Source organism: Python bivittatus, unplaced genomic scaffold (assembly GCF_059951505.1).
Source record: "Python bivittatus isolate LINGU-HERP-01145 unplaced genomic scaffold, Pbiv_v1 ctg000840_np1212, whole genome shotgun sequence".
In the NCBI taxonomy this organism is placed as follows: Eukaryota; Metazoa; Chordata; class Lepidosauria; order Squamata; family Pythonidae; genus Python; species Python bivittatus.
This window is the reverse complement of record NW_028277113.1, coordinates 38,365,591-38,388,963: the sequence shown is the minus strand read 5'-3', so window position 1 is coordinate 38,388,963 and position 23,373 is coordinate 38,365,591. Positions and strand designations below refer to the sequence as shown.

The window sequence follows — 23,373 nt, the reverse complement described above, 5'->3', positions numbered from 1 at the left end:
TTAAAATAGCTGTATTTGGCATTTACTGACCAATTCCAAATTTGTATTTGGAATTCCACTCCCACTACTGCCAGCAACAACTGCTAATAAAAATGAATTATGGGATGTGTAGTCCAGCAATAGTTAGGAGATAGGCTTTCCATTCTGGAGTTAGGAGAACAATTCAGCAGTACAGTTTCTTACATAATCTCCAGTTAAATACATAAGAGCTACATAACTGAACTCACTGTGGCCACAAATATGAAGTTTAGCACTACGCTGTTTAAGACTGGGGTACAGTCTGGACTCACAGTTCCTGCACAAGAACAGCTGGCAGCTGTGGCCAGGAGGGCCTTTGCACAGATCCAATTGGTGTTCCAGCTGCACCCGTTCCTGGATCAGGAGGCCCTTCACTCACTCATGCCCCAGTCACCTCACAAATGGACTACATATTGCAATGCACTCTACATGAGGCTGCCACTGAGGATTGCTTGGAAGCTACAGCTGCTCCACAATGCAGGGGCATGGGTAATAATGGGCATGGCACTGTGTGCCCATGTGACACCACTGCTCCATGAGCTGTACTGGTTGCCAATTGGCTTCCATGTGCAATTCAAGGTGCTGGTTATCATGCATAAAGCCCTTCATGGCATAGCACCCAGTTATTTGAGGCACCACCTAACCCCAATAATTTCTGCCTGTTTAGTAAGATTTGGCAGAAGGGTGTGCTTTGGGTCTTCTCAGTTAAACAATATCACCTATTAGGGTCTTGGAGGTGCAGCTTCTCTGTTGCAGCACCTGCCCCTTGGGACAGCATCAGCCAGAGAACGGTACAGCTCCCACTGGGTGAAGTTCCAAAAGGCACTGAAAACCCGGCTGATCTCCCAGGCTTTGGGCAGGGTGGTAGGTGAGCCCTTTTAAGACTTTTATATCACTTCCTATGTTTTTTCTATTAATACATTATTATTAATCAATACATATTAACTGTTTCTCTGTTTTATTTCTCCAACTTTTTATTATATAAAGCATCCAGAGTTGGTTAGAGTAAGGTGTTCCTTAAATCTGTGTAATAACAAATAAATAAAGATGATGGCTTGGTCCATGCATAGCTGTAAGCTGTGGTTTGGTTTAAATATGGTTTGCTAAGCAAACCACACTTAGCTGGGTTCACACATAAAACCAAATAATAAATTATCATTAACAAACCATACTGGCTGGGTTCATACAACATAATAAAACACATCCAAATTTAGCATATTATGAAGTAGCATATAATGGTGAATCCAGTCTGCTTCTTGCTGGTTGGTGTGTGGGTCTTTCAGTTTGCCTGTGTTTTTTCCTGCCAAGTTCTGGTTTCAGGTTTGGAGACAGAAGGAGAAGAACATAATGATGCAATGGACAAATGAGTATTAGAGCAATGGAGAATCAGATTCAGACGCCAGGTGCAAAGCTTTTCCAACCAGGCATTCTAATGCCGTTCTGCAAATATTATTATTTGTTGGATTTCTCCCCCACCCATCTCCCCCACCATAGGGGACTCTGGGCAACTTACAAAAAACATTAAAAACTATAAATATATCTAAAACATAAATACATCCAGCATTAAAACAATACTAAAAAAGCATCCAGCATAAAATCCAAGAAGATGGAAAATCAGGCTGCAGACAGCTGGCCACTATGGGGCTAGCCATCCCTCTGCTTGAAGTATTCTCTCCCTACCCCAGGCCAAGTGGCAGAACCAGGTCTTCCTAGCCAATTAGTGTTTCTGATTAGAAATATAGGAATTACAGCCCTGTCATACGTGAAGGATACCAAGTTGGGGGAAGTGACTATAAAGCCTTGGACAAAGCATTCTTTTTATATTGTGTACACTTGCTGGAGACTATCAGAAGGCCACAGATGATCTGATATTCTTTACTGTCCGGAATTCTAAAATTAGCAGGATTAAGTGGAGGAGTTCTTCAGGGAGTCTGGAATATAACACGAGCAAGGGAGTAAGTCGTCTTGATGCTTCTGTTTTGCAAAGAGCTGTGCAGCACAGTTGTGGCCTGCATGTTTGGCATTCCAGAGCTTCCCAGTTCAACTAGCAAATCCTCCTCAAAAAAATCAAAAAGCAAGTGCAGTAATGCAAAGGATCCTCTGCCGACTCACTGGCAAGCCATTGCCAGCTAGAGCAGACAGTGCTGGGCTGGATGGACCAATATTAAATGTGCACACCGCAGGGTTTCATAGCTTGTTTTAACAATAGTTTGTTGAACAAGTCATAACAATTTAGTTCTGACATACCATAAATCCACGTGCTGTGGTTTAGAAATCATAACTGCTGTGCTTACACATTATGCTAAACCAAAACCCAATCAATCACATTTATGACAATCACTTCACACATTGTAGATGCAGTGTCTCCATAGTGCACAGACAGTAGATTGACTGTGCTGGCTAGGGATGATGGGAGTCATAATCCAACACACCTGTAAGGCACCAACTTGTGGGTGGTTGATGTACTGTATATATGAGTATTGGTTGTGAAAGAGCAGCTTAAAGAAACCCTTATTTTTACATTTTAAAAAAGAGATAAAGACAATGGTGATCTTTAATTCTTTTTCATTTAAACCGTACAACTAACTAGAATTCATGGTTACTGTGTAGGTCTAAAAGCCTTTGGTTTTTTTGCTACTCAAACCTGTTGCAAACTGTCTATTCTTTCTATCCTGCTCTGGCAACTCCATTCTGCTCTTAGAAAGCATTTCTTAAACAGAGCATCATTCCCGCAGAACAAGGAATGATTCTTATGAGAAAAAGTATATATGAAAAGATAATGTACGAGGGGAAGCAGCAGTATCTTTGTGATGAGATTGTCTGCTGAAATAACTTGATTAAATGCAGATCTTTATCAGAGTAATGCAGGACCTTGTACTTAAACATCTATTATTCTTCTCCTTCACTGATGTGTGTATAATGGGCCTTTTTTTTCTCCCAGAAAGGTTACCCTATTCACAGCAACCTATTTAGTTGAATACCCTTAATTAGGCAATGTGTCTTCTTAACACCTACTATTACCTTTTCCACACTGAGTGGGAATTACCCATCACAGGAATGTATGAATAACAATCTAAGTTAACTTTTTAAAAAAGATACTAAACGCACAAATACACACGACACTTTCCCTTACAAATGTTCCAGATTTCCCTTTTCTTTTATTTCTTCCTCCATTATTACCCATGAGATATACCTTCTCCATCTGAGAATCTACCATCTTGTCTTTAAAACAAAGCCAAACAAACAAAGCAAAGAAAACCCTAAGTCCAATGTTCTTTATGGATAAAGCATCTATTTATTATTATTTGATTATGTGCCATCAAGTCGTTTTCAGGGCCCTGCAATATTTAATTAGGTAGTTATTTACAAAATGTATATGCCACCTCAGTCCTAGATTTAAAGCTGTTTAAAATACAATAAGATAGTACTGCAGAAACTAAAAGAAAATAGAAATGACAAACATATAATGATCAAAAGATATTACATCAATTATCAAATCAATAATCCCATAAAGTCCCTGGACAACATATAACCCCAACCTAGGCTAGAAGACCCCAACAGCTCAGCAGAAGAGCACAGCCTTAACTTCTCCCAAGCCACAAAAGGATGGGAGCCACCCTAAATGTAAAGGGAGGCAGCTGTAGTAGAGAAAGCTCCCACCTCTCTGCTATGGCAGTGGAACATCATGAATACCAAGGAAAGACTATTGGTGATTCTGGGATTCAGACAGCTCCCCCCCACAAACCAACCCCTTATTTGCAGGACTGCCTGTCCCACCTGCTCTAGAAGGATGGGCACAAAGTCATCTGGTGGGACCCAGGAGGCATACCTTTTCTGTTGCAGCATCTGACCTCTGGAATGACATATAGGATTGGTCCCAACCCTGTTGGCCATTAGAAGAGCTTTGAACACTTGATTCTTTTCTCAGGCATTGGGGCCAAGTTGATTGGAGTTCCTTCCTAGAAGTTGTAATATGAAATTGGCTTCCTGACTGCCTCTTTTGTGGTTGTTTTTAACTGTGCTGTTTTGTTATAGTTTACTTGTTTGTTGGTTGCATGCCACCCAAAGTTGCAATTGTTTGATTTAGGAAGCCACGTAAATTTCTTTAAATAAATCAACTGATAAACCCCTCCCCCAGTGCCCTGCCTGCCACAGGCGGCTTTCTCACACATATGGAAGGCTTCCATGCATGTGCTGAGATATGCATAGAATTCTCCCACTCGGGATTCTTCCACAGAAGAGATCTTCATTCATACATCATGAAGTAGAGCCCTTTCTCACATATACTAAATGATCATTGACTTTTAAGCATGCCAAGGATAGCAGGGCTAGTCTTCAAGCCCTCAAGACAAGAGAGATACTACAGTCGTGCTAAGTGGCCAAACTCCTTTTAGTAAGTGTGCTTTGTATCTTGCAGTAAGTAAAAGTCTGACTAGTAATAAATGTGAAAATAAGTATCCATCATAGTCAGATGATGATGGTGATTATATTGGCCCAACTCAAGGAAGTGTTACAATGATTACCCAGATCTCTCATGGAAAGCACCTTGACTTTTCAGAACCACAAGTGATAAATTTTATTTAAACAGAAACCTAATATGAAATAACAATTCCTGTTATTAGAGTGAATCAATCTGCCTGTCTGTCTATCTGAAATTCACTGGTATTATTTATTTATAAAAATTGAGATGATAGGGTATAAACTATAGGTTTTGACTAGCATAAGCACATAAACCAATTATGTTGTCTAAATTATCTATCTACTAGTTTGTAGCATACAGAATTTGCATGTTCATTTTGAAACATGGGAATCTGCTCACTTTTACCTAAAACTGCTACCAGTGGTGTTCTAGGGGTTCAGGACAATAGCAGACAAGTTTTAAAATAATTACTCCAAATTTATCCCACACAACAAACCCTATATCTACAGCTGCATTCTTTTTAGGGTAAAGTGTAACAGCTTTCACCATAAAAGCTTATGTACTTCACAGTACAGTTCTCATTTCAGTGTTAAATACAAGTGAAGGGGGGGAAAAAAACCCCCGGGACTGTGACAACATAAAACAGATAACAGAATCTGCTATCAAGAAATAGATCATTTAGTGGCAGCATTGGAAAAAATGTTATTTTTAAAAAATGATTATTATTATAACATAATTGATGCTTTATTTGTAAAGGATATGATGGAGCATACACTGCTTTACCAAAATCAATCAATCAATCAAACAAAAAAACCTAGCTGGATATGTAGGTTGGTCTACAGAGAACTCCAAACAGCTGATATTTCTCTTTTTGCATAAGCGTGGCTTCTCCCCAGTGAAAATTCACGTAGAGATCTGAAGAGACCCTCCATGTGAAATGGCTGTATATTGGTCATATCTGAAAAAATGGGTATCCTGTCTGCAATTAGGTCAAGTTATTGGGCTTGTCACTTTTGCCCTCAGGCCCTTCTCTCTCTTACCACAGCATATGGACAATGAATGTATGAAAAGCTCTTACCTAAATTGTGAATGAATGTCTTTGCCAGAGCAGCTCAACCAAGTTCTCTTTAGCATTGTTTTCATTTACAGGTAGTCCTTGTTTAGCGACTGACTCATTTAGCAACCATTCACAGTTATGATGGTGATGAAAATGTAACTTTGTGATTAATCCTCATATTTAAGACCTTTGCAGGTCTGTAAAGCAAAGAAAAGCTGAAGTAAGATCATAAGCACAGTCATGGTTTCACTTAGTGACCATTTCACTTAACAACCAAGTTGCCAGCCCCCATTGTGATCACTAAACAAGGACTACCTATATCTTTTTCTTTCTTTTTTTCCTGATGACTTTTCTAAGAGGAAAGCTTGGCTAAACCAGTACTCTTCAATACAGGGAACACTGAGGCTTGAAAAGTATATTTGGAAAACCAAGGCCTAGGAAATAATTTATTCAAATTAAGAAAGGTTTTAGTGATGCATATAGTTTTATTAAATGTCCATAGAGTGACTGAAAATCAGTACCATATCATGCAAATACCCAGAAATACAATATTAAATAATGACTGGGTTCATACAGCATGCTAAATCCTAAATGAAGCTTAACACTGTTGCTGTCCCTATAGCATGCTCTGCCTAAATAAACGCAGTATTAGAATTTAGCACGGTGGTTTGGCACACACAATTTTAATACAATGCCTGAATTCCTACAAATGCTGAACCACAAAATTCCCAAGCCTTTTAATTTAGTCTAGTGTCTTGTGAAAACACAGACTGTTTTATAGACTCCAAATACAGCTTCATCCCCCATCCCTTTTATTACAAGGTTCCATAAACATAGGTGGAAAAAGATTTCAAATGTTAGCATTGTGCCTCAAAGGTTTCCTTTAGGATTCTTGGAATTGGATCTTTCTAGCCACTGATAAAGTGTTGCACCAAAGATCTGCTGCATTTTACTTATGCTGCTGAACAGCTACATTCATAGGACTGAGATTAATATTAGAGATTTGCCCTGGGCATGGCAATAAATCTCTCCCTAAGAATACAAACACACACTCATGAGCATAATGGTGGAAGACTCAAAGACATGGCTCAGATGTGCTGCTTTTACTGCTGATGTGAAAGATGTTCTTATAACAATGATCAGCTACTACAGGAATCTAGGAATCTAGCCATATTTACATGGCAGCTCCAGAGTTTATATTCCACCTTTCCTTCTCTCATTTTTACATAGCATTGGATTTCTTGCCACCTGTTTCGCAGCCTTACAAGTTGAGGGCACCTGCAATGTTTAGATAACAGTATTATATGATCTCAGATTCTTTGATTATGACCTTACAAGCTTTAGCCCTCACATTTCAGGTTCTCAACAACTTGGAACCTAAAATAATGTCTTCTCCCATATAGATCTGCTCAGCTGAAACAATCTTCATCATCATCTCCTTGGTAGGTCACATCCTGAGAATGTGCATTGATACTGACCAAATAAAAGACCTTCTGTGGCTTTAGAACAGGGTTTTTCAAACTTTTGCAGACCACGGAACCTGTTACTAAAAATTATTCCTGGAAGACTTGATCAAAAGGCAGATCTCTAGTGATAGAAAGTTGGCTAAGTTCAAACAAACATTTTTCCCCCCTTTTTGCTTACTTTCTCATGGAACCCCATCAACTTCTCCCAAGCATTTGATAGAAAACAATTTGAACAAACCTGCTCTAGATATCATTCCACCACTCACCCCCTTATTCTGACTTTGTAACAATGGCACAAAGAGGCTAGTAATTCCTCCCCTCTTCTTCCCTTTCTTCTGCCTAGGTTGTGTAGTCTGCTACCCAGAGCAACCATAGGGGTTGTGTAGTCTACTGGCCAGAGCATCCACATGGCATAAGCATATAGCAAACGCTCCTTGTACAGAACACTCCAACTAGGTCAATGATTTGAGCCCAGACACCTTGATACTCTTATGACAGATTGCTTTATAAATGTAAGAAAACGATATCTCTGCAACTGCAAAAAACAGAAGTCATGCAGCACAAACTGTAGTAAAACCTGACACAGTTTTCTGAAGTTCAACATCTTCCTTTAATTATTGAATTTTTTTTAGCAATGTCACTTTCAGTAATTATCTGAATGAGACCAATTGCTCAGGAAGTTGTTAAACTTCTTAACTGGAAATTATACATCTGCATATGAATCCTCAGCAGTTGCTGATATCAGGGTTCACATTTGCAGAGGGTATGGTGTAGAAACTGCTTTATTGGGATTTGCAGATCTATGTTTTATCTGAAGGACTGCTACATCCAGTATATTAAAGAATACTTTGACTCTTGTTGGTCTTGGGCAGATGCTGGACCTGGCAAAGGTCACCATGAAACTGCTTCTCCCATAACACATGTCAGTCTTGAAATTCCTGACATATATTCCAGGGCTCAACCTTTACTGTCAAATATGATATCATGTTGACTGTTGGCATTTTGCAAAATATTTAAAGATGTCTAGAGAATCCTGTAGCTTTGCTTTAGTTTGTGACTGAAATGCGATTGATAGCTTCCAAAATTTTGTCAGCAGTGAAGTTAACATGACAAACTGGAATTTCTCAATTTGGGATTTCAGAGCTCAATCTTCTGTTAACTTGACCATTTTTCCAGGAGAATGATATCAGTCAGCACCTTGTGGATATCACTGAAGCAGAAACAAATGGGCACAAGAGTCTCACAGCATATGGACCATCTTGTTGCTCATAGTGCCTTCAGCATATTTTGAACTGATATGTTGTATAGAGAGACTGTGACCCTTATCCTATATTGTGTACAATGTAAATATTCTACATTCTACAACTCCAAAAACAATTTCATTGCTGGAACAGCTGACATAACATTCAGAATTAAACTGAAGTTGTGGACAACACAGGAGACATACACATGGACCTTCTTCTTGTACAACCCACATTTAGTTGTAGGTCCCATACTTATAGCCTTGGCTTTACAGTTTTGGTTGAACATTATTTTCAAAGGTGTTTCATATGTTATGTGTCAAACTAGCCACTGACTGATTTTCTATATCCAAAACCCCCCCAACAGACTCTAGTATCCTTATGCTCAGGCATACATTCATATTGCTGTCTATGCTTACATAGCAAAGCACACACTTCAGCTGAGCTTTCTTAACAGCAGTTACATATGCCAAATTACTTTTTCTCACTCTTCCACTTTTCTTTCAATAAACAGCAGAATAAAAACAGAAGCTTAACTTATTAGTAGCTGGCCAAACACTTTTTAAAATGAACTACATTACTGTTGGACATATAAACAATCTAAATTGTGAATAAATGTGTGCATTGCCATTTCTTATATAAAGTTAAGAAAGGGGTTAATTAATACTGGCTGGCATTCTCTCCCTTTGGTTGACAGGAACTAGCCTCTTTGATCCGGTAGACATTTTCTCTCATTTATCAACCTTGCAAAATATTTCCTCAGGTCCCACCAAAGCCTTTCCCTCATTGTTCTTCTTCCTTCAGTGGATCTTCTTCACCTAGTTCTTCAAAAATCTTGTCCCAGACCCTCTTGGAACCAACAAACCTATAATACTGCCTAGAATCTAGTTTGGTTTGCCAAACAGGCAACCAACTCCCTTCCATCCTTCTTCCCAGGAGTCTCCAGTTCTTTCCTCACCTTTGCCAGCAAAGCAAAAGATCCTCTTTTCCTATAAGAAATTTACTATCTATGAGAACGTTTGCTATCTCCTCTACTCTCAGCTTCTGTTATCAGCTAGAAAGAAGTGACTATATCTTTGCAAACTCATGTGTCACATCATGTTCAGGTGGTCTATTCCATTCTTCATATTCAACAGCTCAGCTGATATAGAATCATATTTTGCAAGGTTGATAAATGAGAGAAAATGTCTACTGGATCCACCCGAGCACTCCCTGGGACCTCTAAAGGGCAATTTAGAGACAGCCAAGATCAGGGTGACATTAATAATTCTATTAAGTTTTTGCCTGTCTTTGGAGAATCCCATCTAGATTCTGAATCTGTGTATTCTGGCAGCACTGGAGCTCATGAATCATGCAGTCCTGAAGATAGACATTTGAGGCTTCAGGAGTCACAAAGCCAAGCAGTTTCACCAGTCATCCAGCCACTGCTTTTGTCACTGCTTTAAAAGGTGGATATGCCCAGCAATAGGTTTAGTCCAAAGATCCAGAAGAGCAGAGTCAGTCTCATTTGAGTTGTACACCCGCTCTGTTTGGGACTGCACACTAAGATTAAAAAAAAAGAAAACTTATTTTACCTGCCTCCATTGAATTGGATCAGCTGGGTGGCAAAGTCCATTTAAACTAATGAAACATTTTAAATCGGCATTCAGAGAGTTGCTAAAATAGCCTCTGTGGGAAACATCTGAGAAGCCAGGGAAGATTGCCGTCTGTGGCTATCCTGACCTCTTCACCAATTGAGTGCACTTTCCTTTAGTTAGTAATAGTTTGTACATGTTTTTATGACCTCTTGGTCTGTAGAAAAATCTTCAGAGGACAAAGTAACATTCTGTAAATATTGTGCTTCATTTTGTTCCTAATCACAAGAAATATGTGATTTCAAAATGAGAGCTGATCCTTTCTCTTCTCTTTCTCTTTTACTTTCTCTTCCTGCTGCTTTCTCAGCTTCTGCTTCAGTGCCCCTTTGCAAATGTTGGCTTCTTCTCACCATTGCTACTTCAAGTTGTCATTTTAAAAATTGGCCTGATTGGATCTCCTTGGTTCTGACTTCTTTTAAATCGAATTCTTAGGAATAGGGGGGTTATTCAATCCTCTTAACCTCGAAGGAGATTCAAGTGCATACTGTTATGCAATGCACAGAAAGGGAATAAGAAATCATAAGCTAAATAAAGGCATGAGAAAAGAAAAGGAAGTACAGCTATATCTAATTCACACCAACACCATAAACTGTATCTCCTGATTTCTTTCTCTCCTTGCAAACCAATCTTGCTTCTGCAACATTTGTAACTTTTTCATGCAGTGCCTTTTATTCTTTAAACATCTCATCTGTCTCCTTTCCAGTATCTCACCAACTCCATACAGCTATGATTTTCTATCTCTTCCCTTCTCTCTTGACCCATTCACTCTTCTTTGCAAGTTGATCCTCAGTCATTCTTTCTAAACACCAAATCACAATATATTCCTTTCATACTTACTGCTCACTTTCTATATTAAATTTGTATTAATTCAGGACCCATTTATTTGGATGCACTTTCTTCTTTTTCACCACACACACACACACACATACTTTTTAAGTACCCATTTACACCACTTTTCTATTTCACCTGATTCAGCAAATTGTCATTTTCATAGAGCAAAGTAGGCAGAATTATATTCTTATACACAACCATTTATGCTACTTTCAACAAACATTCATTCCCTGCAATAGACCGCAGACAATCCAGTACTTTGCTACCAGTATTTCATGTTTTGAAATGTCTCAATTCATTTCCCCCTCTTTACAAAACATTCTACCAAGGGATACAAATTCTACTAGTCCTAGTTTTTATTATTTATGTACAATTTGCAATTGTTCACTCCATTCTACCTGTCACACACAATGGCCTTAATCTTTGATAGAATAATTTCCATATTCCTTGATGCATCATAAAAATCTAATATTTACTGCAAATCCTTCAGTTGATATCATCAGCATATATGCACATTAACATCTCCAATCAACACACTTCTAATATCACCTCATTTTGGTGTTGCGGCACTATACAACTTTGTCTCACTCTCTATTTAATGTCGAACCATTTGCTAAACATATAATTTAAGTAAGTCTGTACACAACCTGCCTAGCATAAAGCCACTCTCCACTTTCTATATTTTGCTAACTGCCACCTTTTATATATTTTTGATCAGAATTCTGTCAAGTGCTTCCTCAGGAACACTTAACAAATATTATTGCTCCTTTCCCTTTATATAGGTGAACAATAATGGCATTCTCCCAATTGTCTGGCTTAATATGGAATAAGTTGAACAGCCACTGTAGAAGAAAACTAGATCCAGTACAACATCTATATCTATATCTGCAGCCTTTCTATTATTCAAAATTTTCATAGCATTTATGACTTCCTTTTCATCATTTTTTCGTGGACACTAACATTTATAGCATTTGTTTCAATTCCATTCTTTGACATATCACTGTTTTTTATGTATATATATATATATATATATATATATCATTTGGGATGAATCTGAAGTGAGGGAATGATAGGAAGGAGTATTTTATTTATATATATATATATATATATATATATATATATATATATATAAATAAAATACTCCTTCCTATCATTCCCTCACTTCAGATTCATCCCAAATGATTTCATCACTTTTATTTTTAATCCAGTTCACTCTGCTGGAGGTTCCTTGTTTAGCCCTCTTTATCTACTTCCAAAACATTTTTTTTTTACTTCCATCAAAATCTGCATTTTTCATTTTCTCTGGCATTTTCCATCATAGCATTCCTTGTTCACTTTGATTACATTCTTTAGAACTATATTTTTCTCTGTATGTACACTATACAATATATTTCTCTCATCATTTCTGCAGCAATCATCGTATGTGTCAGTGTCCCTTGGCCCAAGAAAAAGACACTTCCACCCCCTCCTCCAAGCCAAGACAGACCTCATTCCCAAACCCATGGTCCCACGTGGGTCTCCTTGATTCAGCTGTTCAGCTGACCTACACATGGCAGCAACCTTCCTCTCCTCTATCAGGACTAAACCATTGCAGTCAGGCTTTTCTGCCACCACTGACTGCAACAGCATCTCTCTGCTGCTTTCCTTGCAACTTGCCAAGAATCCAAAACGTCAGACATGCCGGCTGCCATGTCTGTATCAAAGACTCTATGCTGCCTGGGGCCAGACCCATAAAGAGCTTCAGGGAGGATGCAGAGCCACCCACCCAAAAGTTGGTGGGTGGCAGCAGCCCCAACTGTTTTGTGGTTTTGTGTCAGGCTTACTCAGTCCAGTTACATCACTGCTTTGAAACTGCAAGGTAACTGTTCAACTGTGCAGTACTGCATGTGAAGAAAGTTGTATTGAGAAATTCCATTTTAAAATAAATCTCTAGATTTAAAAAAGAGTTTATTTGGGAAAGGGAGAAAACAAGAAGAAGGAAAACGTTTTCAGTCAGAAGTGAAGGACAATGGACACCGCAAGAAATGTTTTGGAGTGCAAGAATTTTGTGACCTCATGTATTTCCCAAGATCTTTTCTATATACAGGAGATCTATAGATTTACAAATCATGGAGCAACTACTTTGGCATATTATTCTACTGACTGTGGCCAAAAGAAAGAGAGGCTACATTTTTATGTACAAGTCTCCAGTTCATCCCAGACTTCTGAAGTAACTATCTTAGGCAGGAAGACCAAATGCAGCCTAAGACATTTTGCTACCCAAACAGTTGCACTCCATGATCCTAGAGAGGAAGAGGAAGAGGAAGAGGAAGAGGAAGAGGAAGAGGAAGAGGAAGAGGAAGAGGAAGAGGAAGAAGAAGAGGAAGAGGAAGAGGAAGAAGGGTGACCAGGATAAGGGGTGTTCTCCATGGACAGGTGAATGTCAGCTGAACATTGTGCCTAGAATCCTTCATAACACATACAGTACACTGCTTAACAGCTGCTGCAAGACAGTGGAGAGAGCCCTCTAAGTACCAGGTGGGTATACTGGCTAAATGGATCATACTGATCTAATAATAGAAGAAGCTTCTTGTTTGTAGAATATGCACACAACTAGCTTTGGGCATTTTATTTCATTAAAACTGAAATAATCAGTTAAGTGTGGGACACAACATCTGCCCTGTTACATGCATTCAGTTGACCCAAATCTCAGGAGAAGGAGAAATACAGCACTTTATGTTCAGTGTAACTCATAGTTAATTTCACAAAAGGACAACTTCTTGCCACCTTAGGATCCAAAGTGTCAGACAAAGCTTCAAAGCTGTGTGATATTTTGGAAGGTTATTTTCTCACACTTTGGGAATTAATTTGGGCCCAAGAGAATATCAGGGTCTCAATGCAATAACATTTAGAAAGGGGAGAGCAACTCTCAATCACATCAGAATTGGCCAAAGTACAGTCACTTACCTTGTGAGCTTTTATCTGCTTTGGGTAATGTCAGGCTGATTGACCGCGGTGTGTGTTCTGTTATCTTTGCTGTGGGGAGAAAACTTTGCAGAAATTTGAAATGGGAGGGAAGGGAGAAAAGAAGGAAACTTGCAAATGATGAATGCAATATTTTGATTTGGGGCGAAGATGTGTCACAGAGGATCTTTTGGGAGCCTCTTTAACAACCCTTATTGGGCAATGGAAGCCAAGAGTTGGGAGCTCACACTACTGGGATATATAATCTATCTTGTAGTGGTGTTAGGCTGAAGTGTGACCCAATGATTTTTATAATTTTTGTGGGGGGGGGGACAAATACCCCTCCTCCATGGATTGGCTTTTAGTTCCTAAGAGCATGCACAAGGGAGAATTGAGTTTATTGATAAAATGACCACATAGTTCCTTCTTTTTTTAAAAAAAAAAAAAAAGGCAGACCACAATTTTAAGCTGCCTCTCAGCTGCTTTCAGCTACAGAACCATATTTATATTACAGAATGACACATCAGTGTTCATCAGAGGAAAGGAAGAAAGGTTATAAATAAATAAAGTGATTAAATCTATCATGAAATAGTGTTGTTCTCAAGGCACTTCTAAGGTTGAGATAGAGGGAGATATTTTCATTATTTTATTTTATTTTATTTTATTTTATTTTATTTTATTTTATTTTATTTTAGAATTATCTTACCTTTCTTTCAGGAGCTCACAGCAGCCCACATAAAACTCTTACCTCCAATTTTCCATACAAGAACCTGGGAGATAGGTTGGACTAAGAGGAAGTGAGTGGCCCAAAGTCATTTAATGAGCTTCCACAGTTAAGGGTGGAATTCAGCTGGGGTCTCTCCAGCTCTAGTCACACATTAACTACTATACCACACACACACACGTATATGTATATGTATATGTATATGTATATGTATATGTATATGTATATGCATATGCATATGCATATGCATATGCATATGCATATGTATATATAGCAATATTTTTACAATATTTTGCTGATGTGATCTGGGCTATGTGTCTGAAGTCTTGTCATAGCAAAATTTCAGTCTTTCCTGTATCATACACAATTTCATTCAGGTGTTCAGAATTTGGCCAGTAAATACATATGTGAGATAAACTAGAAACAGAAGCACCTTAATTGGATAGGTATGCTATTCAGAAATACTTTGCTACAATAACTTGGTGGTGACCCAGAAACTGGCAAAGGTACTCCACCTCCCAACAGTAAGCTACCTCTGTAGTCACTGCATTGCCTTCCATTTCAGGAGATGGAACTGTACTATGTGCCAAATTATTTAGGATTCAGTCCTTCCTGAACAGTTGTATGTCATGTCCCATTCCAAAGTAGTGTTTTAAATTAACTTCCTGAATGCTCATGCTAGTGAAAATTGACCTGAAAAGCAATATATTCCAAGCACAGGAATTATATTGAATCTAATCTCAGCTCTAATATTGACCATTTCCATTCATCTAGTTGCTTCTAAGCTATGGAATGCACTCCCACTAAATACATTACCCAGCATTTAGATAATCTGTAAAGATGTTTCTCTTTGGCCAGGATTTTAAATTGTTAATTGGTTTTAGTATTAATAGTGTTAACTTTTAATCTTCTGTATTATGTTTTTACCTATGGCAGCCATCATGAGTGCTCATTTGAGCAGAAAAGCAAAGCATACATTGAATAACAATAATAATAATAATGACAAACATCAGTGAAGTTATGTTTTCTTTTATGGATTTCTAAACATCTCTAATTGTATTTATTTTAACCAAATCTTTTTCATAACTTGGTTTAAAGTCTTATCTGAATGCAGTACAAGCAGACATATAACACTCAATAAGTATAATCTCTTCACACTGAATGCATGACCCCCATTTCATATAATGGCTCAATTCACACAGACACAAGATATGATTAAGGAAGCCTAACTAATGCTTAGCTAACTGTGATTTGTAATTGGCCAATACTATTATTATGGCAAAAGATCATTTGAAAGCTGTTTGCATACTATGATTTATGGCAATATGGCATTATGTCTAAATTAACCAAACATTAAGGGCAACTACAGGGTCTCTTTAAGGTTGAATGCCTCTGGATAGTTGAGTGCTAAGCTTTAAGTATTAAAATAGATAAGCAAAGAAAACCATTATTTGCTAGACATGCTTTGCAGTGCATCTGATAATCTGTTATCATTAATAATTTCAACAGGTTTCACCCAGTTTCATTCAGAACAGTTTTATGAAATAAGTTGCTGATTCCCCAAAGGGGTACCAAATTGTATAAAATTTGTTTAGTTTTTCCTGAATTTCTAATCTAACATGTTCAACATTCCTATGATACAACTTATGTTACTTAGCTTGCACTTCTTTCCACAATTTTCTGAAATACTTATTTCAACTATTTCCTAAAGGGTTAATTACTGTAAAGAGTGTCTAAATCTGTAGAATGATAAAAATAAATATACAGAAGAGTTAAAAGAAAGGAAGACATTATATATCCAAGCAGAGTCTTTTCCCCAGATAGCATTTTAGTAAAAATAAAAGGTTGTCTGGACAGCCTCATGATTCATCTTCATTGCCATCTGTTAGGAGAAATGAACCATCTTCTCTCATTAAATCATAAACGATTCTCTTTTATAAATTTGTGTTGACCTATTGACCTGAAGCCTAATCACTCAGATAAAGACATAGCATAGTGATGACTGATGCTTTTAAACCACTTTCTGCTTAGCTTTACATAAGTGTTCAGGAATGTCATTGTCCTGTTTTCCATGCTATATTTAAGGCAATTAATATTTCAATCATCCAGTAAGCCAGCAAATACATCAGATCTCTGCTTCCAACATATTGTGAGGGAGCCAAAGCTAGAAAACCTAAATGGAATTGGGAAGAGAGAAAAAATATTTTTTGGTCCTAATTTGCATGCAAACTTGAAAAATTATCAATGTTTGTAATCATAGATACTAATGAATTGAGTAAGGGATAGGGAGAGAGAACAGATTGGAAAAGATCAAGTTTAACAAGCTGATAATCTTACTGTACAAACCATTACTAGTTCAGGGTTCTTTAAACTTTTAAGTTGGAATTATATTTTAAAGTTTCCTTGAACATAAAATCTCAAAAACAAAATAGGAACATTCTGGAATTCCAAGCACCAGATTCTATTATTCTGGGAAATGTCATTTGTGTACAGTTGAATAGTAATTATGATTTAATAAATGGTTCATATTAGCAATAACACTATGCTGTAGAAGAAAGTACATATGAAAGAAAATGGACATTGCTTAGTTTCATTTGAGATTTCAAAATGTATTGTACAATAGCAAATTCAGCAGAAAAAGTATATCTTTTGACCAACAGGTGTTTTCAGGAATCAGCATGTATTACAGTTGATTGTAACTTAACAGTATTCAACAATACCCCCCCCCCCAAATTTTGAAAATTATCTTTTTAATTATATAAGAAATAGGGGGAGGACACTAGCCAGGGTATTTTGACTTCCTTAATCTGTTGCTTTGTAATACACAAACAGCTAAGAATCTGACAGCTATAACAGGGTTGAATTCTCTTATGATACAGACTTTCTAAACCTTTGTCCCTTCTTCCCCTCTTTTCCATGCTGTTTGGCTAGTCTAAATAGTTTCTCTTCCACTGCTTTCAATGAGATGGAAATATTTTTAAAAAACAAAACAAGGGGACAGAAAACCACTTTTTACTTTCTGTACTACTTACCACTCCAGTTTTGGACTATCCAGAATATTCCAGGTCAGAGGCCCAAGTCAACTCAAATCAGAGATTCTGTAGATCAGAGATTACTTTGTCACATGCACCAAGTGTTATCTTCAGCTCATTTGGTGATGCACATACAAAAGTTGTAGCCTGTCACATTTCTGAGCAAATCTTCAATGTTTACAACATTAGAACAGTGACAATTCACAGCAGTAGTATTTGATGATAACTGGATCCTCCTTGTTATGAAAGGGGATAAACCGTTAATTAAAAACAGTGAGGTGCTTCCTGCTAACAAAGGGGCTTTGAAGTGGTAAAAACTGTCATCAGCCAGCTTTCAACGTATCTTAAGTTAACAGCACCTTGGATAAAGGAAATGAAAATTAAATGACACTAAGTTACAGAAAAATTGCATAATTTTTATTATGAATCATCACATTTATTTTTTTCACTGGGAAATATTTCCTCTATTTCTATATCTAGGGTTCACATTGTTTATTCTGTGTCTATATAGCTGGTTAATGAAGTTGAAACTATAAAGATTATTTTTATAAGAAGTCAAAAAAGTAAATATTTCCTCTACTAGAGGTTCATGAAAGCTTTTAGACTTACATATTTTTTATTTTGAAAATATGCTACTGTCATCTCTATCACTCCCCTTACCGTATGTAACAGCACGCCCCCCGAGATATGGATAACGCCCACCTTCCTGGGGTTCTGGAAAACCCTTAACATCTGGCTCTGTTCCCAGTCCTGAGGTTTGTTAATGTATTGATGGAGCCCCTGTTGTAGGTGTGCTGTTTATTGTTCTGGTTGTTTTAGTCCAGGCTGCCTATTTATGTGTGTTTTAGCTATTTGTTTTTTAGATTTTATAAACTGCTCAGAGTATAATGGGCCGGGTGGCCATAGCAAATTTAATAAATTGAATTGAATTCCCACCTGCATGTATTTGTATCCCATGTTGCTTTCTATAATAGATTTATACACTGGTTTTGGATATTACTGTATAGGCATATGGTATTCTATGAAATAAAAGGCTGAATTCAAGGTACTTTATACATTATGCTTTGAATCCATAAGTACAGGGACCATATATAAAGATAAGTATTTTATTTCAGAAAAGACAGTCCTTTATTTCAGAAAGCTGTCCTTTAGATTTATTTATTTTTCAAAAACTCACTTTTGTCCTTTACTTTGGTCATTTAACTTTTACCATACTAACCCTTAATACACAGCCTTTAATATTCATGCAAAAAATATGGAAATTGAATTGTCTTTTTAAAATGAATTTACATGTACTGTTGGATTTTAGATATTTTTATTAGAATATGCCTTTTTGTAACGTTTTTTGTAAAGTTGCTCTTAAATTTTTCTTGGTAAAGCAAAGTTATAAACAGGAACAATTAAATGTTTTTATCCCTATGAGCCTCTTTCAGATTTTCCCCTTTTTCAGGGTTGTCCTTTATTTTTTCCAAGAAAATATGGTCACTGTATCCCTAAGTGATTCTCACAAATGGTGCCCGCTCTCCTGGGGTTCCAAAAAGCCCTCAGCACTTGGCTCTCCTCCCTGGCCTGGGGTTAATGGGTTTATTCAGGCATTTGTGGAGGCCCTCTCATAACTGTAGGGTTTATCATGTGGGTTGTTTTAGTCCAGGCTGCCTGTGTATGTGTGTTTATGTGTATTTTTAATAGTTTTTATTGTTCCTGGATTTTGTAAGCCACCCAGAGTCTAATAGAGTAGATGGCTATAATACATTTAATAAATTAAATTAAATTAAATTAAATTAAATTATATTAAATTATATTAAATTATATTAAATTATAGAATCAGTATGACACTGCTATAAAGCCAATAATGTGTATCTCTTTTCCCACCCAATGCAATGTAGTCTTGACTGCAAGTAGGCAGTCAAGACTACTTGCTAAATTCTTCTAATGACAATCAAAATATCAAGCTATAGATATATTTACCATTTAAAGTTGAATATACTGTAAGTAATAAAGCAGCTTACTGCAATGTTTTTGCATCTTGGTGCCCATAAATGCGTAGAATGAACCATTTCGTTATCCTATCAATCTAGCCATAGAAATTTGGGGTTAAGAATTGCAGTTCAAGATATTTGTGGGGTTCCAAGTCAATGCAGACCAGCCTAGAACAAAACCAAAGGCTTGGCCAGAAGACTGTTTCAGCTCAGTGAAAGATTAACCTCCTGGCTCAATTGGTACTTGTACTGGGTTAACTCATGAGAATTATCATACGAGATTTCTACAGTCTAACTATTCATTTATAGTCAAAGATACTTTTTGGATAGAGAGACCAGTTAAAACCAAAGTTTTTGCTTGAATGTTCTTTCAAATCTGCCTGTACTTAGAGAATATTTTTTCGCTTCAAACCTGAAATCAAGAGAAGCAACCAAAATGGCTGACACCAACTTCTTCCCACATAAACTTCCTGCTTGAGGCCCATGGCTAAATCACTGTTTATAAATGTCAGCCAACCAAATGTTATTTTGGTCAACATTGCAAAATCTGTACAAAGCAAATGATGAAACCAACTGTGTCAGTCCTCTAGCTTTTTATATGCATGGTTTAGTCTATAAATCCTTCTCAGAAACTGTCATACTGAGAACTCAAAATAGAAAAACAAAACAGCTGCCAAAATCAGTATATTTAAATTATAATGGAAATATATGCATATGTTTGCAATCAGAAAAATAGTTAAATATTTAGAACTACAGAAATGGTGTCTGATATTATCTTAGATTGTCCTTCACCAACCTTGATGCTTGATATCTACTTCTGGACTGGAATGTGTTTCAAGTTGCAACATAGTAGAAGTAAAATAATAGAAATCTATAACCTTTTATTGAAACAAAAATACAAGGGCTATTTATTTTTCTGACTTTATGACAATGAAAACTGGTAAAAGGAAAAACTGGAGGTATATTAGTAGCTATACACACAAAAAAATGTTATCTAGCAGGCAGAATCTATACCTTAAGGGAAAAACTTTTAAGTCTTGTATCTCAGCCATTTCTTCTCCCTTTATGAGATTCAACTGACCAACAGCACTCCCACACAGATTCTTAGTGAAAAATATCAAGGATAAACATATAGGGTCTGGCTACATATTTTTATAACACTCCACAAGAATCTAAACATGCACTTATTTCTAGCTGAATTATTCCTGTATTTGTTTCTCAGTTTTAATTTTTTTTTTGGTTGATAAATACTTACTATTGTAAGGTTTTTGAATTACTCAAGAAGTAGTCTACGGTGTTATTTTTAATATTGAAAAGTTGCTCATTTTTAGTAAGACAGCTCTATTATTAAATTTACTTTGTTTTTAATAGTACGGTTAAAATGCCTACCTGAACTAACAATTACAGACAAACCATGCCCTTTCATTACCTGGAATAATGAGCCATTTTCATACGATGGAGAAAGCAGAATCTGCCAGAAAATTTCAGTAAATGTAAGACACTAAGACAACATTGTTATTTTCCTTCATTTCAGGCAAATGTATTTTTTATCTTTTTTTTAAAGTCAGATATGTATTTCAAAACAGATTTAATTTCTACAGAGTATCAAGAATATAACATCAGTATGTATAATTACCTTTCTCTTCATCTAGTGCTCTGGTACATTTTATTGGGCTCAACAATAGAAGCATGTTTCATGTCTGACATGACTTATACAGCCACGTATTTGCATGCAGCAGGATGCAAAGGGCATCCTGGCACTTTGTTACTTGTTTGTGTAAAGCATTTTTACCTGGAGCTTCCCCAAGGAGCTTATACAGTTTGATTATAAGGCAGGGTCCTCTCCACAGGTGGACTGTCCAGAAGACCTAAGGGCTACATGTAATGCTTGGTCAGGGGCATTCACAATACTATTGGTGGGTACAAGATAGACTTTAAAGCCTCCCCCCATCCCACCCATCCTGCTCCAGAAACAAAGGGCCTCATATTCTCCTTTTTAGCAATCTTGTTCCAGATCTCTACTTTTCCATGGGAAAACATTGGGAATCAGCCATTTTGAGCAAGCCTGCTGAGCTGTCAGGAGATTTGTCCCTTTACCTTCCCAGAGATCCTGCTCCAAAGTTCTCCTTCTCCACTCCTTTTGTAACATGGAAGTAACAATCAGCTCCTCTGCCAAACTGCATGCTGATTGCTGGTGCTGCAGAATAAAATGGGTGCCAGACGCAAAAAAGAGCACAAAAGGGCAGCCTGGATTAGAAATCAAAATATTAAATTAGGGAGGTTATTCATGGTATCCACCTGTTTTCATGGACATTAGGTTAGGAGATTTTTGTTCATTGTATTTTCAACATGAGGGGGAGGGATACTTTAAAACATCATTGGTAAGAGTTCACTAGTAAAAGATCATTCCAATACGGTTCCACCAGTCAGCCTGAATCTCCTAACATCCTGAAGTCTTATCTCTTCTATCTAGGACCTCTTCCTTAAGAAAAAAAGGTGCTTTGGATCTACATCATAGTAATGCAGAACTTTACCAAATTTTGTGCCAGGGAGTAACTATGTAATTATGTAGTCTTGCATCGGGAAGATTTTAATGAAATAAGAGATAAAGGAGTAATAAGGGGAGACGACATGCTTCCCCACACACACATAATTCCAAATAAAATAAATTCTGTCAGCCTACCAATAGTAGTCACTTATTTCTGAACAAGCAGTTGGTCTCAACAGATGTTATTGCAGAGAGGATGACTGGAGATACTGTAGATTCTTTGAACCTCCTAATGGATGTCTGTAGACCTTCCTCTTCTTCAACGTTTTTCTTGGGCACTTAACCTCACTTTGAGAACATGAGAGGTATAAGTGAAAGGCAGCTTCTTTGAGGAGACCGTTGTTTGCAAATTAACAACAATATCCATCTCTGATGTCCTGGGTCTAGCCTGCAATTCAGAAATTATATAGGGTTACACACATTTTTACCTTTGATGGCATTATAAAGGCACTGCCTAGTTTTTATCAGTTCTACTTTTGTATAAATGGAATTGCATGGGACAGCTGTTTGGAAAATAAAAACTGAATTCCAACTATTTATACTGTCAGCATCTGGTCAATTTATCAAATATTTTAGAGGCACTGTGCTGTCATACCAAAGCAGTGTTTATCACAAAAGACTGATCTACTTCAGTGGCAGGATATGAACTGGGAAGGTGATGGGTTAGTGCAGTGTTTCTCAACCTTGTCAACTTTAAGATGTGTGGACTTCAACTCCCAGAATTCCCCAGCCACCCAACTCTGGGAGTTGAAGTCCGTACATCTTAAAGTTGACAAGGTTGAGAAATGCTGGGTTAATATGTAGATGTAAGCTGGTTCAGAAATGGAGTGTAAGCCTACCAAATATAATATCCAATGTGCCAGATTTGCTGAATATCAAATGGAAAAAAACTGAGCAAGAGGTCAGTTTAATTAGACAGGAACACTTTCCTCAGCCTGTGTGCTTGTGGGACAAAAAAGCTATTCTAATGTCAGTACCATATAATACCTTTGTTAGATTGTTCATTATCCAGCTACATTTGCCAGTGCATTAGTACATAATGTAAGAAATAAGTTGAAGCTGACTCAAAATTAGAGATAGCTGTGTGTTATTGCCTAATTTTATGATTTCATACATAACCATGGTTCTGGAAAAAATAATTCTCTGCAGTTAGATATATTTTGATTCTGGACTCAGTGGTTTTATGAACCGTGGGAGATCTTTAGATGGTAATGTGTATTGCTACACAATTTAAAATATGGTAAGCCACCAGTCCTGCAACATTTGTGAGCCCTTTGACCAAATAGTGCTACTGAGATTTTCTAAATCACTTCAACTGGTCATTTGTTCACAAGAGGAATCTGTGGATGAATATACAAAAGGGATTTACCAGTGCTATTGTAACCCTACTTAATTCATTGGTATTTGTTCTTCTTTCAAGTAGAGCAGAGCAGAGGGGCAATATTTTATTCTTAGGGCACTTCCACCCAGTCTTTGCAGT

The 23,373-nt window shown here is 37.1% G+C and overlaps 1 protein-coding gene across 1 annotated transcript in view; it reads right to left on the bottom strand.

Moving 5' to 3' along the window:
• LOC148213733 (uncharacterized) overlaps nt 1-23,373 on the bottom strand; it is a 228,929-nt gene that overhangs the window by 56,138 nt on the left and 149,418 nt on the right. The window contains exon 1 of the transcript XR_015794042.1: nt 5,517-10,383. The gene's annotated coding sequence lies outside the window, so the exon portion shown is untranslated. Of the gene's footprint in view, nt 1-5,516 lie in introns of the transcript that reaches the window.